We start from the raw sequence: 12,954 nt of genomic DNA, 5'->3' as shown, positions 1-12,954 counted from the left end.
CAATCTCCACATCTTTGTGGCTTTTCTGGTTTTCTTTCTGTAGTTGATTTCCAGTTTCATACCTTTGTGGTCAGGAAAGATGCATGGTAATATTTTGATCATCTTAAATATATTGAGGCTTGTTTTGTGGCCTAATATGTGATCAATCCTGGAGAATGTTCCATGGGCATTTGAAAAGAATGTGTATTCCGTGGTTTTTGGATGGAATGTTCTGTATATATCTACTAAGTCCATCTGGTCTAATGTGTCCTTTAAGGCGAGTGTTTCCTTATTGATCTTCTGTTTGGATGATCTATCCATTGGTGTAAGTGGAGTGTTAAAGTCCCCTACTATTATTGTGTTACTGTCTATTTCTCCTCTTATGTCTGTTAATAATTGCTTTATATATTTAGGTGCTCCTATGTTGGGTGCGTAGATATTTACAAGTGTTATATTTTCTTGTTGGATTGTTCCCTTTATCATTATGTAGGGCCCGTCTTTGTCTCTTATTACAGTTTTTGATTTAAAGTCTATTTTGTCTGATATAAGTATTGCTACCCCCGCTTTCTTTTCTTTGCCATTTGCATGGAATATCTTTTTCCATCCTTTCACTTTCAGTTTGTGAGTGTCTTTAAGTCTGAAGTGTGTCTCTTGTATGCAGCATATACATGAGTCTTATTTTTTTATCCAGTTGGCCACCCTATGGCATTTGATTGGAGCATTTAATCCATTGACATTTAAAGTAGCTATTGATAAATATGTATTTATTGCCATTTTGTCACTTTTTCTTTTTCTTTTTGCATGTTTTAGTAGTTCTTCTCAGTTCCTTTCTTCTTCTCTTGCTCTCTTCACTTGCGGTTTGATGGCTAACTTTAGTAATATGTTTGATTTCTTTTGTCTTACTTTTTTTCCTGCTTGATATAGGTTTCTGGTTTGTGGTTACCATGAGGATCCTATTTAATATACTATGCGTATAACAGTCTATATTGAGTAGACAGACTATTTAACTTGACCTCTTTCTAAAAGCTCTACTTTTTCACTCCCCTCCTCCCACATTATATGTTTTTCACATCATATATAGTCTTTTGTTTAGTGTGTGTATATCCATTCCCCTCTTATCATTGAAATAGGTAATTTTAATACATTTGTCATTTAAACTTCATATTACCTTCACAGGTAGTTGATCTGCTGCCTTTACTATACTTTGACCTTACAAGTGATTTTATTGCCTGTTTTTTCTTGTTGTTGTTTTGGGATTTTTTGATAATTTTTTTCTTTTATCTCTATTTGTGGTCATTACTTTCCCACTTAAATAAGTCCCTTCAGCATTTCTTGCAGAACTGGTTTCTTAGTGATAAACTCCTTTAATTTTTGCTTGTCTGGGAAGCTCTTTATCTCTCCTTCCATTTTGAATGACAGCCTTGATGGATAGAGTATTCTTGATTGTAGGTCTTTTCCTTTTAGCACTTCAAATATGTCATGCCATTCTCTTCTTGCCTGTAGGGTCTCGGCTGAGAAGTCTGCTGACAGCCTGATGGGCTTCCCTTTATATGTCACTTGTGGCCTTTCTCTTGCTGCTTTTAGGATTCTCTCTTTGTCTTTAATTTTTGACATTTTGATTATAATATGTCTTGGTGTGGGCCTCTTTGGGCTTCTCTTGTTTGGAGCTCTCTGTACTTCCTGAACTTGGATGTCTGTTTCCTTCCTCAGGTGAGGAAAATTTTCCTCTATTATTTCAACAAATGAATTTTCTGCCCCTTTGTCTCTCTCTTCTCCTTCTGGGACCCCTATAATCCGAATGTTAGCACGCTTGATATTGTCCCAGAGTTCCCTTACACTGTTCTCATTCTGTCTAATTCTTTTTTCTCTTTTCTGTTCTGCTTGGGTGATTTCCTCTAATCTTTCGTCTAGCTTGCTGATCCGTTCTTCTGCTTCTTGTACTCTGCTATTGAGTCCCTCTAGTGAATTTCTCATTTCCAGTATTGTATTCTTCATTTCTGATTGGTTCTTTTTTATATCTTCCAATTCTTTGCTGATGTGCTCACTGTGTTCATCCATTCTTCTCTGCATATCTGTGAGCATCCTCATGATATTTTGTTTGAATTCTTTGTCGAGTAGGTCACTAGTTTCTGTTTCACTTAGTCCTTTTTCTGGTGTTTTGTAGTGTTCCCTTGCTTGGAAAGTATTCCTTTGCCTCCTCATTATGCCTCTTTCTCTCTGCTATTTTCTTTGTACTAGGTGAGTTGGCTATGTCTCCTGATCTTGGAGAAGTGGCCTTATGTATGAGATGTCTTATGAGGCCCAACAGTGTGCTTCCCTCTCGTCACCAGTCCATAAGAACCAGGAGTGACCCCTTTGTGGGCTACTTGTGTTCTTCTGCTGTGGCAGGGTTGCTCCCACTGCAGGTACCCAGGGAGTCTGATCTTTCCTTCCCTGGCCAGCTGTTTGTAAATCCGGTTTGGAGAGGCCTCAACATTGTTGGCTACAAAGTCTATTAGCACACTCTTATTGCAAGTGTCCTCTTAATTGGGTTGGTACCCAGTGTAGCTGGTTGCTTGGCTCAGGGGCATATAGTTGTGATAGGCCTGAGGTCAACAAGACTGATGTCAGTTCTCTTAGGAGTCCAGCGGAGTGGAGCTAGCCCTTGGCATGGAGGCACTCAGTTGTTTCAGGCTTTGGAAGGTGGGGCTGATGCTTTTTATGGCTATTTGTGAAGCACAAGTCTTCTGAGGCTGATAAGTCTCACCCCCTCCCCCCCCACTGGACCACATACACTGTCAACACAGTCCTGGTCCATGCACACTTCTCAACCTCCTGGAGCGTACCCCGCCACTACACTTCAGAGGCCCCCATCTCTGCCCCAAGGCCCCCCCACAGTTCACCTGGTCCTCACACAAGCCCTGCCCCTCAGAGGCAGACACCCTTGCCTGCCTGTAGAGGATCAAGGCACTCAGTCAATGCAGGCTGAAAAGTAGCCTGAGGGCTTGCTGTTAGGTGGGGCCCGTCCCTAGGGCGGGTTGCCTGCCTTGGCTGAACTGGATTAAATCTGTGCTCTAGTGGGTGTGGCAGACCCCTGGGCTAACAGCCCAAGGGATGCACCTCAATGGCCCCCACCCATGTCCATATCAGCACACCTGGACCAGCTCAGAACAACGGCCCCCACCAATGTCTCAGTCTCAGGAGAGGATCGTCCTCTCACCGTGATGCCCCCAGAGCCCACCAGGTGAGTCCCGCTCCACCAAAGGACAGTCAGCCCTCTCTCTGGTGATTCCAGGTCACTGCAATGAGTGAGTCTGTGCGTGGGCCCCCCAAGACCCAGATCCCTTCGGCTTTCGGCTGATAGCCCCTCTGGGGTGTCCTCGCTGCAGTCAACAGCCAGCAAAGCCAGATAGCAAGACCCCCATCCCAGCTGGGCCGAGTCCGAAGGATGGATACAGCAGCACTGCCCCTGCTCCGGACCCCACTCCTCCAGGGAGGGCTGCGCCTCGCCAGCTGAGAAGCTCCGCTGCTCCCAAAGGTGGCTTTTTTCTTCTCCGGCCGAAGTCACTGCCTCTTCTGCTCTCGCCAGGACCGTCCCTTGTCGTGGGGGTTCCTCTCATTCAGTTTTCAGCTTTCAATCTGGGGTGATTCCCCCCAAAATTGCTGCAACCCGGTTGTGTTTATGGGAGGAGGCGAGCCCAACATCTGCTCACAGTGCCATCTTGACGAGAACTCTGAATAGTCATTACTTTTCTTCTTCAATATCAAATAATTCCTTTATTACACATAATACTCACAAATACATTTGAGTCTACACCAGAATGTTTTATTCTATTCCATTGCTCTGTTTGTTTGCTCTTGTATCAGACCACATTAATTTTAATTATCATGGATTTATAGTATGCTAATTTCCTCGAAGCATTGTTACCCTCTTTTTTCTCTTTCTTTTCCAGAATTTTTCCTGATATTCTTGTTCTTTTGGTGTTTCAATAAATTAATCTAATTTAAAAATATCTCATCCTGTTTTTAATGAGAGTATGTTAAATTTTAGATTTACTTAGAATGGATAGCTTCATAGAAACAATCATTTCATGCATATGCATGTTGCAAACGTTCTCTGTAGATTTGTTTTAGTCTTGAAGAAGTAATTATAATCTTTATGTTTTAGAATGCTCTGTAGTTTCCTGAAATTTAAATACATTTAAATAAAATATTAAAAATGTTTTATTTGTGCTTGTTGTGATTTCTCATGCATTTCTCTGTGTAGGGATACCAGAAATATTATGAAGTGTTTTTATAATCATTGTTGGTGTAAGGATCTCCATAATGTGACTGAGATTTATATCCAGTGTATCAGTAGAGATGACTAACATCTTATGAAATACTATTTTTTGCACATAAGTCTCATTCTTCAGGAAAATCCATTAAAATGTCAATAAACTAGGATCAAATTACAGTACAAAAGTGTTTACACATCCTAGGGCTTAGTGAATTTCCCAAGATCATCTCAAAATAGTATATGTGTTTATAAATAAAAGTTTTACTATAGTGGAACAATGGGGACAAGAGCAGAACTTCATTGAGGACAGTGTAAAATATTTTTTCTTTGGTATAAATTCTGTTTTACAGTTTCTGATAATGGATAATTAAATATAGGAGTCTGTTTCTGAGCACATCAGGCCTGTATGGTTCCCCTTGGAAAGATGTTATAAAATTTCTTCTAATTAGTCTAACAAAATATTTGTTGTCATTTCATCCATTTGAATGTGGCATTTTTAGGAGCCATTAGAGAACTATGGCTAATTTAGCATGTTAATTCCTTCTTACTACTGAAAAAAGTTGTCTTGTGTTTTAAAACATCAACAAAACATTTAACAATATACAAGGCTAATTAATTATTGAGAATCAACATGTTTCCACAAGGCAGTGAGTGAATAAGGTGTAGCTGGACTTTTATTTTAACATTACCAACTCTTATTTGCAGACAAGCCCCTTAACTGAGTTGGTCTTCATTCAATTTGTAAACCATGATGCGGTAGGAAAAATAGATACATGGTCCACCTGCTTAGTGGGACAAATGGGGGTAAAGTTGGGCGTGGCCAAAAGTGAGGAGAAGAGGCATCTGAGAACTTTGTCAAAAACAAAGCAGACATAATAGAGACTCAAATTAGTGAACACAGAATTTGAGTAAAAATTTGATGTGGATGTGGAAAAAAATATTTCATTTGCCACAGACTGTGGTGTCTATAATGAAAGGAAACTAAAATAGTCAAAAGTTTATTCAAGTCAAAAGTAAAGGCTGATGTGCCTGGATTCAAATGCGTTCTTCACTGGGTAAGAGTTCCAACCTCTCTGCAGGTTCTGCTTTGTTGTAAGATCCGATGGAGAATGTGGTCAAGATTTGAGATATCCTTCAAACGTTGCCCTTAATCAATAATATATTATGGGATATTTGGGAGAAGTTGAAAGAGAAGGAATGGAGATCGCAATATTTTAAATGCATAAAAATCTATATGTAATAAATTCACTGATGGGTTTTAATTATCTGCCTCCTCTGATCAAGGAAGCAATTCGTCAATCCCTTAGTAGCTCATTAATGCAATAAGAAATCTAAACTTGACATTGCAGAGAATAAAAGAATTTTTTAAAGGAAACACAGGTATTATGCTTTTTTTCAACACTGGATTTACTTGCTAATATATTGTTTAAAATCTATATCTATCTATGGGAGAGATTGGTCTGTAAATTTCCCTTGCAATAATATGCTTGCTGGGTTTTGGTATGAAATTTATGCTAGTCTCATAAAATGAATTGATTGCTAGTCTCTATTTTCTATTCTTTAGAAAAATTTGTGTAAAAGTCAATGTTATTTCTCTCAAATTTTTGGAACAAATTACTAAGTAGAATAGTCATGCAGCCTCAACATAGGCACCATTTAGTTCTTTAAACTGAGGTTATTTGCTTAATTTCTCTGTGCCTCTGTCTCTATGTCTGTAAAGAGGATTTTATACCTTCTCGAATTATCTTTCAGACTCATTGTGGAGACAACAAGTTCTTCTTGCTTTACATTTCATGTGTAAGCAAGTAAAGTGCCATGGAAATATATCATAAACATCTTTATAAGTCCTAACACTGTTTTGTGTAAGAAGGCCAGTTAGTGGAGAAGACTAGACAGCAGGGGTCAGAAAGTCCAACAGAAGTGTAAGGAGGTAAATGCATCCTCAGAGGGAGGTAAATAGAAGTCATGAAAGAGATCCTTTGCACTATCAAGGTGAGGGACGCTACGAACTTTCCCACCAAGGAGTGGATCCGCTTTCCCCCACCATGTTGCCTGGTGTGAAGCCAGGGAACACCATCCCTTCCCTATCTTCCACGTCTATCAGCAAGCACCTATGACATATGGGAAAATATCTGGGATAGGACCTTGGTAGTCCACATTTCAAGATGTACATGAGAATACTTAGACTAAAATTGAACTTTTTTTTAAGAGGAGACTTAAGTTACAAAAATGAAGGAGTGAAGAAGAGGTTTACTCAGCCAACCACAGATTGCTTTCTTTCTGTGCCCCAGAAAATCATAAGAGATTTTTATTCATGAGGGAACCTCTAATAACTACCTTGATCTCAGTAGATCAGTGTCTTTCCAGTGCATGGAGCAGAAGCTGTGGATGCCCTGTCCGTGTCTTCTTAGCCTAAGTCTGGGCTTGCTCTAGAGAGCAGGCAGTTGTCTACACTTGGCCAGGACAGCCTAAAGGAGAGTAGCACCAAGGGAATGCTCAACAAATTAGAAAAGGGAGTCTGTGAATAAATACTTCAGCCTTCTTTCCCCTCAAAGAGATAACACCGAATTGTCTTCTCAGGTCTGCACTGATTGAGCCTAGTGTCCCTTGGGAGTCACTCTTTGTTAATTCTTTTATTGACTTTCTTCTTTATTGTCTCGATTTCCCACTTCTTCAACGTATTTTTTGAGATCACATCCCAAGTAAACTACATGCATATAAATCCTTGTTTCAGTGTCTACTTCTGGGGGATCCCAAACTAAGATAGTGCATTTGACATATTGTCAACTGTCAGCCGCCAGCAGAGTAGTACCATCTTTTATACTGGGACAAGAGAAGGCTCTGTTTTAACATGTTTGCCCCGTATTTCATATTTTCTCTTTGCTCCATTGTGACTTAAAAGAAATGTTGGTTGACTTGGGTGAAGCATTGGTGCTCTATTAAAGGATGTTTAGATTGAGTCTAGATTTAATTTTAGTTTGAGTGCTCCATCTTTAAACAAAATAGCAGCTGAAAAATTTCCAAATGGATTGTTTTCAATAATTTATAAACTACATTCTACAAATGTAGTTTGCAAAAGGAATTTTCTACACAGACAGAGGTCTCTTTGGTTGCCTTGAATGAAGCATGTAGTTCACTAAGACACAATATAATATAAGATCCATAAAATTGAAGTTCCCACATGTTTCCATGCAAATAGCTGTCATTTTCACCCACTGGCTGTGATTCAGCCTGAGACTAATTATTCCAAAAAGTGTGTGCTGGAGTAAAAAGACTGAGGGGAGTATGTCAGAAATCTTTATTTATTCATCCAGTTATTCGTTTATTCATAGAATATTTATTGAACATCAAGTGTATTAAAGGCATTTGCTTTACTCAAATTGTGGGGAAGACTATGTGACATAATTATGAGGACTTAGCTGGTTTGAATTATGTTCTTTGCTTTGTTTCGTTTTGGCCTTATTTTCTGATCCACTATTAAGTCAAACTGGAGGAATGATAACCCTGTAATTAGTCTCTGGACTAGAGAAAGGAAGAAGCCCATAAGTCAGTGGGAGGGTGTGAAAAATGAAGCTTGGGGTCTGAGTAAACCTTCGCTATGAGGGCAGTCCCCTTTCCCTGTTGAGTTGTGTGTGTGTGTGTGTGTGTGTGTATGTGTGTATGTTTGTGTGTGTGTGTGTGTGTGTATGTGTGTATGTTTGTGTGTGTATGTATGCATGGTGTGTTTCCGTTTTAGGATAGAGAGACAAAAAGAATGATCTACAATTTTTCATTGAGTTTGGGACTGGAGCTGAAAGGATGAGGTTTAGAGTCCAAAATGGGAAAGAGAAGGAGTGAAAGCTGGAATATGTGAGGCTTTTGTCCTGGAGGGTGCAGAGCTGCTCCAGCTGCACTGGGAGCCCCACTGCTCTTCAGGATTAGAGTCTCACTTTAGTTTCTCTTTTTCTAAGAGAGCTGTTGTCCCACATTATGAAGCATTACAGGACAGGTTGGGAGGCGATCAAAGTTCCATTCCAGATTTTTTCTCTCCCTTCAAGAAATTTCCTTACTGTGTGTCTTTGGAGAGGGGTGGATGTGTGAAGAGCCATAGCTGGAAGATCTCCCTATGCATGTGAGATGTGATCTGAAGCCAGGTGGATCTAAAAGCAGGCATTTCGCCCACCTGACTGTATGTGTGGATGTGATTCTGTTGCAAGAGGGAATTTACACTGACCTCTAAGATCCCTCTGCATGGAGTGATGTCTGGAGAGGTTTTTTTTTTTGTGATTTTGGATGCTAAAAATTGCAGAGACTAGTTTCTACTCCACCTCTCACAAAAATACAGACCCTTATGGCACTTTGTGGATCTCCTGCTTTTCTTTTCATTCTGCCATTTTTTCTCCCTTATTTATTTTTTACATATTTGCATTATATAATTTTGCATACCACTTTGTTGCCTTTTAAGAATAGAATATAATTGAATTAATATATTCAAATAGCATTTAGGGAAGCTTTAAATTGCATAAAACCCAGCACACTAGCAAACAGCTTTAAATTGTAACAGAGGAGAGTAAAGTTAAACATTAAGAAGAATGTACTGACTATTAAGATTATTAAATAGCTTGCCAGGGAATGTTGCGAAGTCTCTTTCTCTGGATATTTTTATGGTAGTCTACTCTCTGATGCAGTTTGGTTGGAGTCCTGTTTGTAGAGAGAAGGATATGTTCCATTTTTTCCCCAAATGAAAGAATTAGAAACTCAAATCACTGGGTTTCTTTCCTTTCCTTTGAAAGGATCAGCAGCTGCCAACTCTGAGGTTAAGGGGAGGAATAAAAAAAATTCTGCCCAATCCTTGCAGATAAATTATCACAAAGAGGGAAACTCCTCTGCCTAACTTATGGCTACACTTGTAAAAGCAGTAAGATACTTATTTAGATAATTAAAGCCAAGTCCATTCCTCTTACAATTGCTCCAGTTTCCTCTTAGTCAAGTGGCCTGGAGCTCACTTTGGATGGGCTGACACTGCTGGGACATACATGCACAGCTGCTCTTCAAGTTCTGGCACCAGACTGGACTGGGGGAGGCAGCCCAACTATATCACAGTGCAACAATATATTCCATGAGATAAGTTGTGCTATGATACAGTAACCAATTGCTGGCCCAAAGTGCAGTGCTGGGAAATAGCAGTTTATAGTCAGACTGGCTACACACCGGTTGAAGTTCAGTAGGGGCTCTGCTTATTTTTGTTGCTCAGAAACCAGGATGATGGAGCTATCATCTTCTTGAAAGTTGCCAGCTGAGGGTCAGAGGGAGGGAGAACTCTGGAAAGTCTTGCATTAGCAATTACATGTTTGGCTAGAAAGTGATACATATCAATTCCACTCATGACTCATAGGGTAGAACAATTATATGGTCTCATCCATCCAATAGAGTTTCAGAAGTACAATCCTACGAGGGGAAAGAACTAAAAATAATTAAGAACAGGGGCTGTCCTGATGGTGTTAAGTTCAGCCTGCTCTGCTTTGGTGACCCGGGTTCACAGGTTCAGATCCCAGGTGCAGACCTATACCACTCATCAAGTCATACTGTGGTGGTGTCCCATATAAAAAATAGAGGAAGATTGGCACAGATGTTATCTCAGGGATACATTTCCTCAATCAAAAAGAGGAAGATTGGCAACAGGTGTTACTTCAGGGATAATCTCACAAAAAAAAAAATATGAGGACAGCACTAATTATTAGAGATTAAGCATCTATTACTCTCTCTCAATCTCTCTCTCTCTCTTCATTTTGTGGACTGTAAAATTGTGCAAAATTGTTGGGCACTTGTTCCATGAGTATGCACACTACAGAATATGTGTCCTTCCTGACTTCAGGAAAGATTGTAAATATCTGTTGATAATGTAGAGTGCTGAGAGCCTCAAGATCATTTATTTGAGGAACAAGATATGATTTACAATATGAATTGGACACTAGCAATATAGGTAGGAATGTTAAAAATCTTATTCCTGTATATTTTTCCTTTCAAAGATCAATAAGGAAGTCTTACGGTTCTAAGGAAGAGAACCATTTTGGCTTTCACTGACTTAATAAAATCACTTGATTCCTTTTTTAGTGCTAAGCTAGTCAACATGCCAAGAAGGGGTAATTAACTGAACCATGAGATAGAAACGGAAAGAATAGACGTTTGTTCTAATCAAATGTTACGCAAATCTAAACTGTGTGATGGCCACCAGGCGGGCATGATGTATCTTGCTGAGTTGGCTACAAGGAACAAGTTGTAGGTTAGCTGGAGAATGTTGTAGCATCCATATTCTGAAAAACTACAAGTACTTTAAAGATTTCATTCTTTGGCTGTGTATGTAGCTGCAGTATTGTTAAACTTGGAATGGAAAATAAACCCTAATCACATAAGTATGTAAGTACGAGTTATTTGGGTCCAAACATACTGTCATGTGTTTATTTGGTGTTTTAAATCAGTGTGTGTGTGTGTGTATGTGTGTACTTATTCTGTGTTATTCTCTATAGTGTTCCATTTCCTCTGGGAGGGACTCTTTCCTTGGGAATGGTCTAAGAAGCTAATACTCCCATTGCCCTCCTTCTGAAAAGGCCATCTCATCATCTGATGTTTAAACAGTGATCAGTACAGACCTGAGTTCCTTCACTTGAGAACATGTGACGGGTTTAATTTTCTTACCCTTCCTCAGAGAACTACTGCTACAAAGCGTAAAAGTGGTGAGTCCAGTATCAGTATAATTTTCCCTCTCTGGTTCACACTCACAGAACACAGAATCCTTTGTTTAACTCAGTTAAATAAGCATTTTGGGGGGATATCAGCTATAGGTCCTGTATTTACTGTTAAGGAGAGTAAAACTTATAGTTCTTGTCCGCAAAGAGCTTAGTCTATCTTGAGAAAGATGATATTTGTGTGTTACTATGTAAGAAAACTTAGAGCATATTTAACTTATTGTTAAAGTAGTTAGGCATTCTGACTCCTCACAAATAACAAGTAAGACCTGGAAAAGGCATGATTAGTTGGAGTAACACCACAGCAGGATAAATATATGTTGGGGGATCTTTCAAGCACTTGTAACTCACTTCCAATCCATATGCTGGACAATTGGTTTTCATAGTGCAATTGTAAAACTAGCCGTGAGCTGTATTGTTTTACCTATCTTGGTCCTAGGATCTGAGTTTGCATAACAACCTTAGGCAATTTTGATTTTTTTTTTAGTTTTCACTTTCTGCATGTTCTGTAGACTGCTTGTTTTATGCAGTTATGTACCTTCTCAAAGTAATGATTTTATATTGATTGCACTAACCCAAATGTTGCACTAATCAACCCAAGCTTTTGCAAACTTATGGGTATGGCCTAAAATAGTTTCAGTGAATAAATTTTGCTTTATAAAGAGTATGTCTAGGTTTTCCTTTTCAGTATTTTCTTTAAAATGTGCAGACTTGGTATCCAGTGTTTCCTACACAGGATTAACATCCTGAAGTCACACAGGAGGTGTAGTCTGAGGAAGATGTATTAGAATGAGGCATCTTAATTTTGGTATTGTAGCCACACTTGGCTCTGGGTAAGTCAATATTATCTTGGCAGAATGTTTTGAGAGGACCCCACGTTTCTGCCATAGCCAACTGCAGTGTTTGTTTCAGGAAACAGTGCCTTGCTTCTAACAATCCCTTTCCAAAATATCTTTTAGTGTTTGGCGTGCAGTTATTACTGACTCAGGGATCTAATGGGAAAGTTGTAACCGACCCAGGTTGAGTCCCAAATTGAACTGAGACATATTTCAGCATCAGGCTCCTTACATGAAAAGTCAGAAGATGAAGCACCATGTATGTGGATAGAAGCTTAAAAGCCAAGATCTGGTGGCCTCCTTCCAATGGGCTCTCAGAGACTCAGGAGAACAGCAGGAATTACAAAACTGGGGTCAGAAACCTCCTGGTCTCAATCCATGCCTAGTCTATTAACTTGGCTTTGCTCTGTGATGATGACATTTCAAGCCCCTCTCACAGTATTCAGCTTTTCAGTTGCTGGACATAACAAATAGATTCCGTCCTTTATTAGCCGTGAAACTTTAAACAAAATTTTAGCCCCATCTATGCCTCCATGTCGTTTTCTGAAAAATGGTCAAGATAATAGCATCTACCTGATAAGATGGGAAATACATAAAATACTCAATAAGGGCTAGTTATTATTCTAGGAAGAAATGTTATATGATAACTGATACTGGATTGCAAACACATTCAATTGTAATTCACGTTACAATTAATTATGGCCTATTCCAAAGTCCACTCTGCACTGGTGATCTTTAGATCTTGTAATAGTCATATTGAAGTTCAAACTCGCATTTATGTTTTTAAAAATAGTTCATATTGATGGGACAGCATACAATAGCTTTCACATTATTAGATTGTTTTACTTGATTTAATCATCGGATTTCCAAACTACGTATAATATATACACTTATATAAATCTTACATTCTATCAGTCTGAAATGTAAATGTCTAGTCTGAGGTAACTCAGAGAGATTTGCACATGAACTAACCTAAAATTCAATTGCATTAAAAGATAAGATATACTAGTTGGAACTAATACTAACACTGCACCTATAGTTAGCACGTTACTGATATTAACTATACTAATACAAAATTTAATCGGAGAGTTAAAAGATAAAAGTTAATATGAACACTTTGACACAGGAGATTATTTTTTCTCCTGGAGTTATGAAG

Source organism: Equus asinus, chromosome 12 (assembly GCF_041296235.1).
Source record: "Equus asinus isolate D_3611 breed Donkey chromosome 12, EquAss-T2T_v2, whole genome shotgun sequence".
NCBI classification, from domain to species: domain Eukaryota; kingdom Metazoa; phylum Chordata; class Mammalia; order Perissodactyla; family Equidae; genus Equus; species Equus asinus.
Note: the sequence above shows the minus strand (reverse complement) of the source record.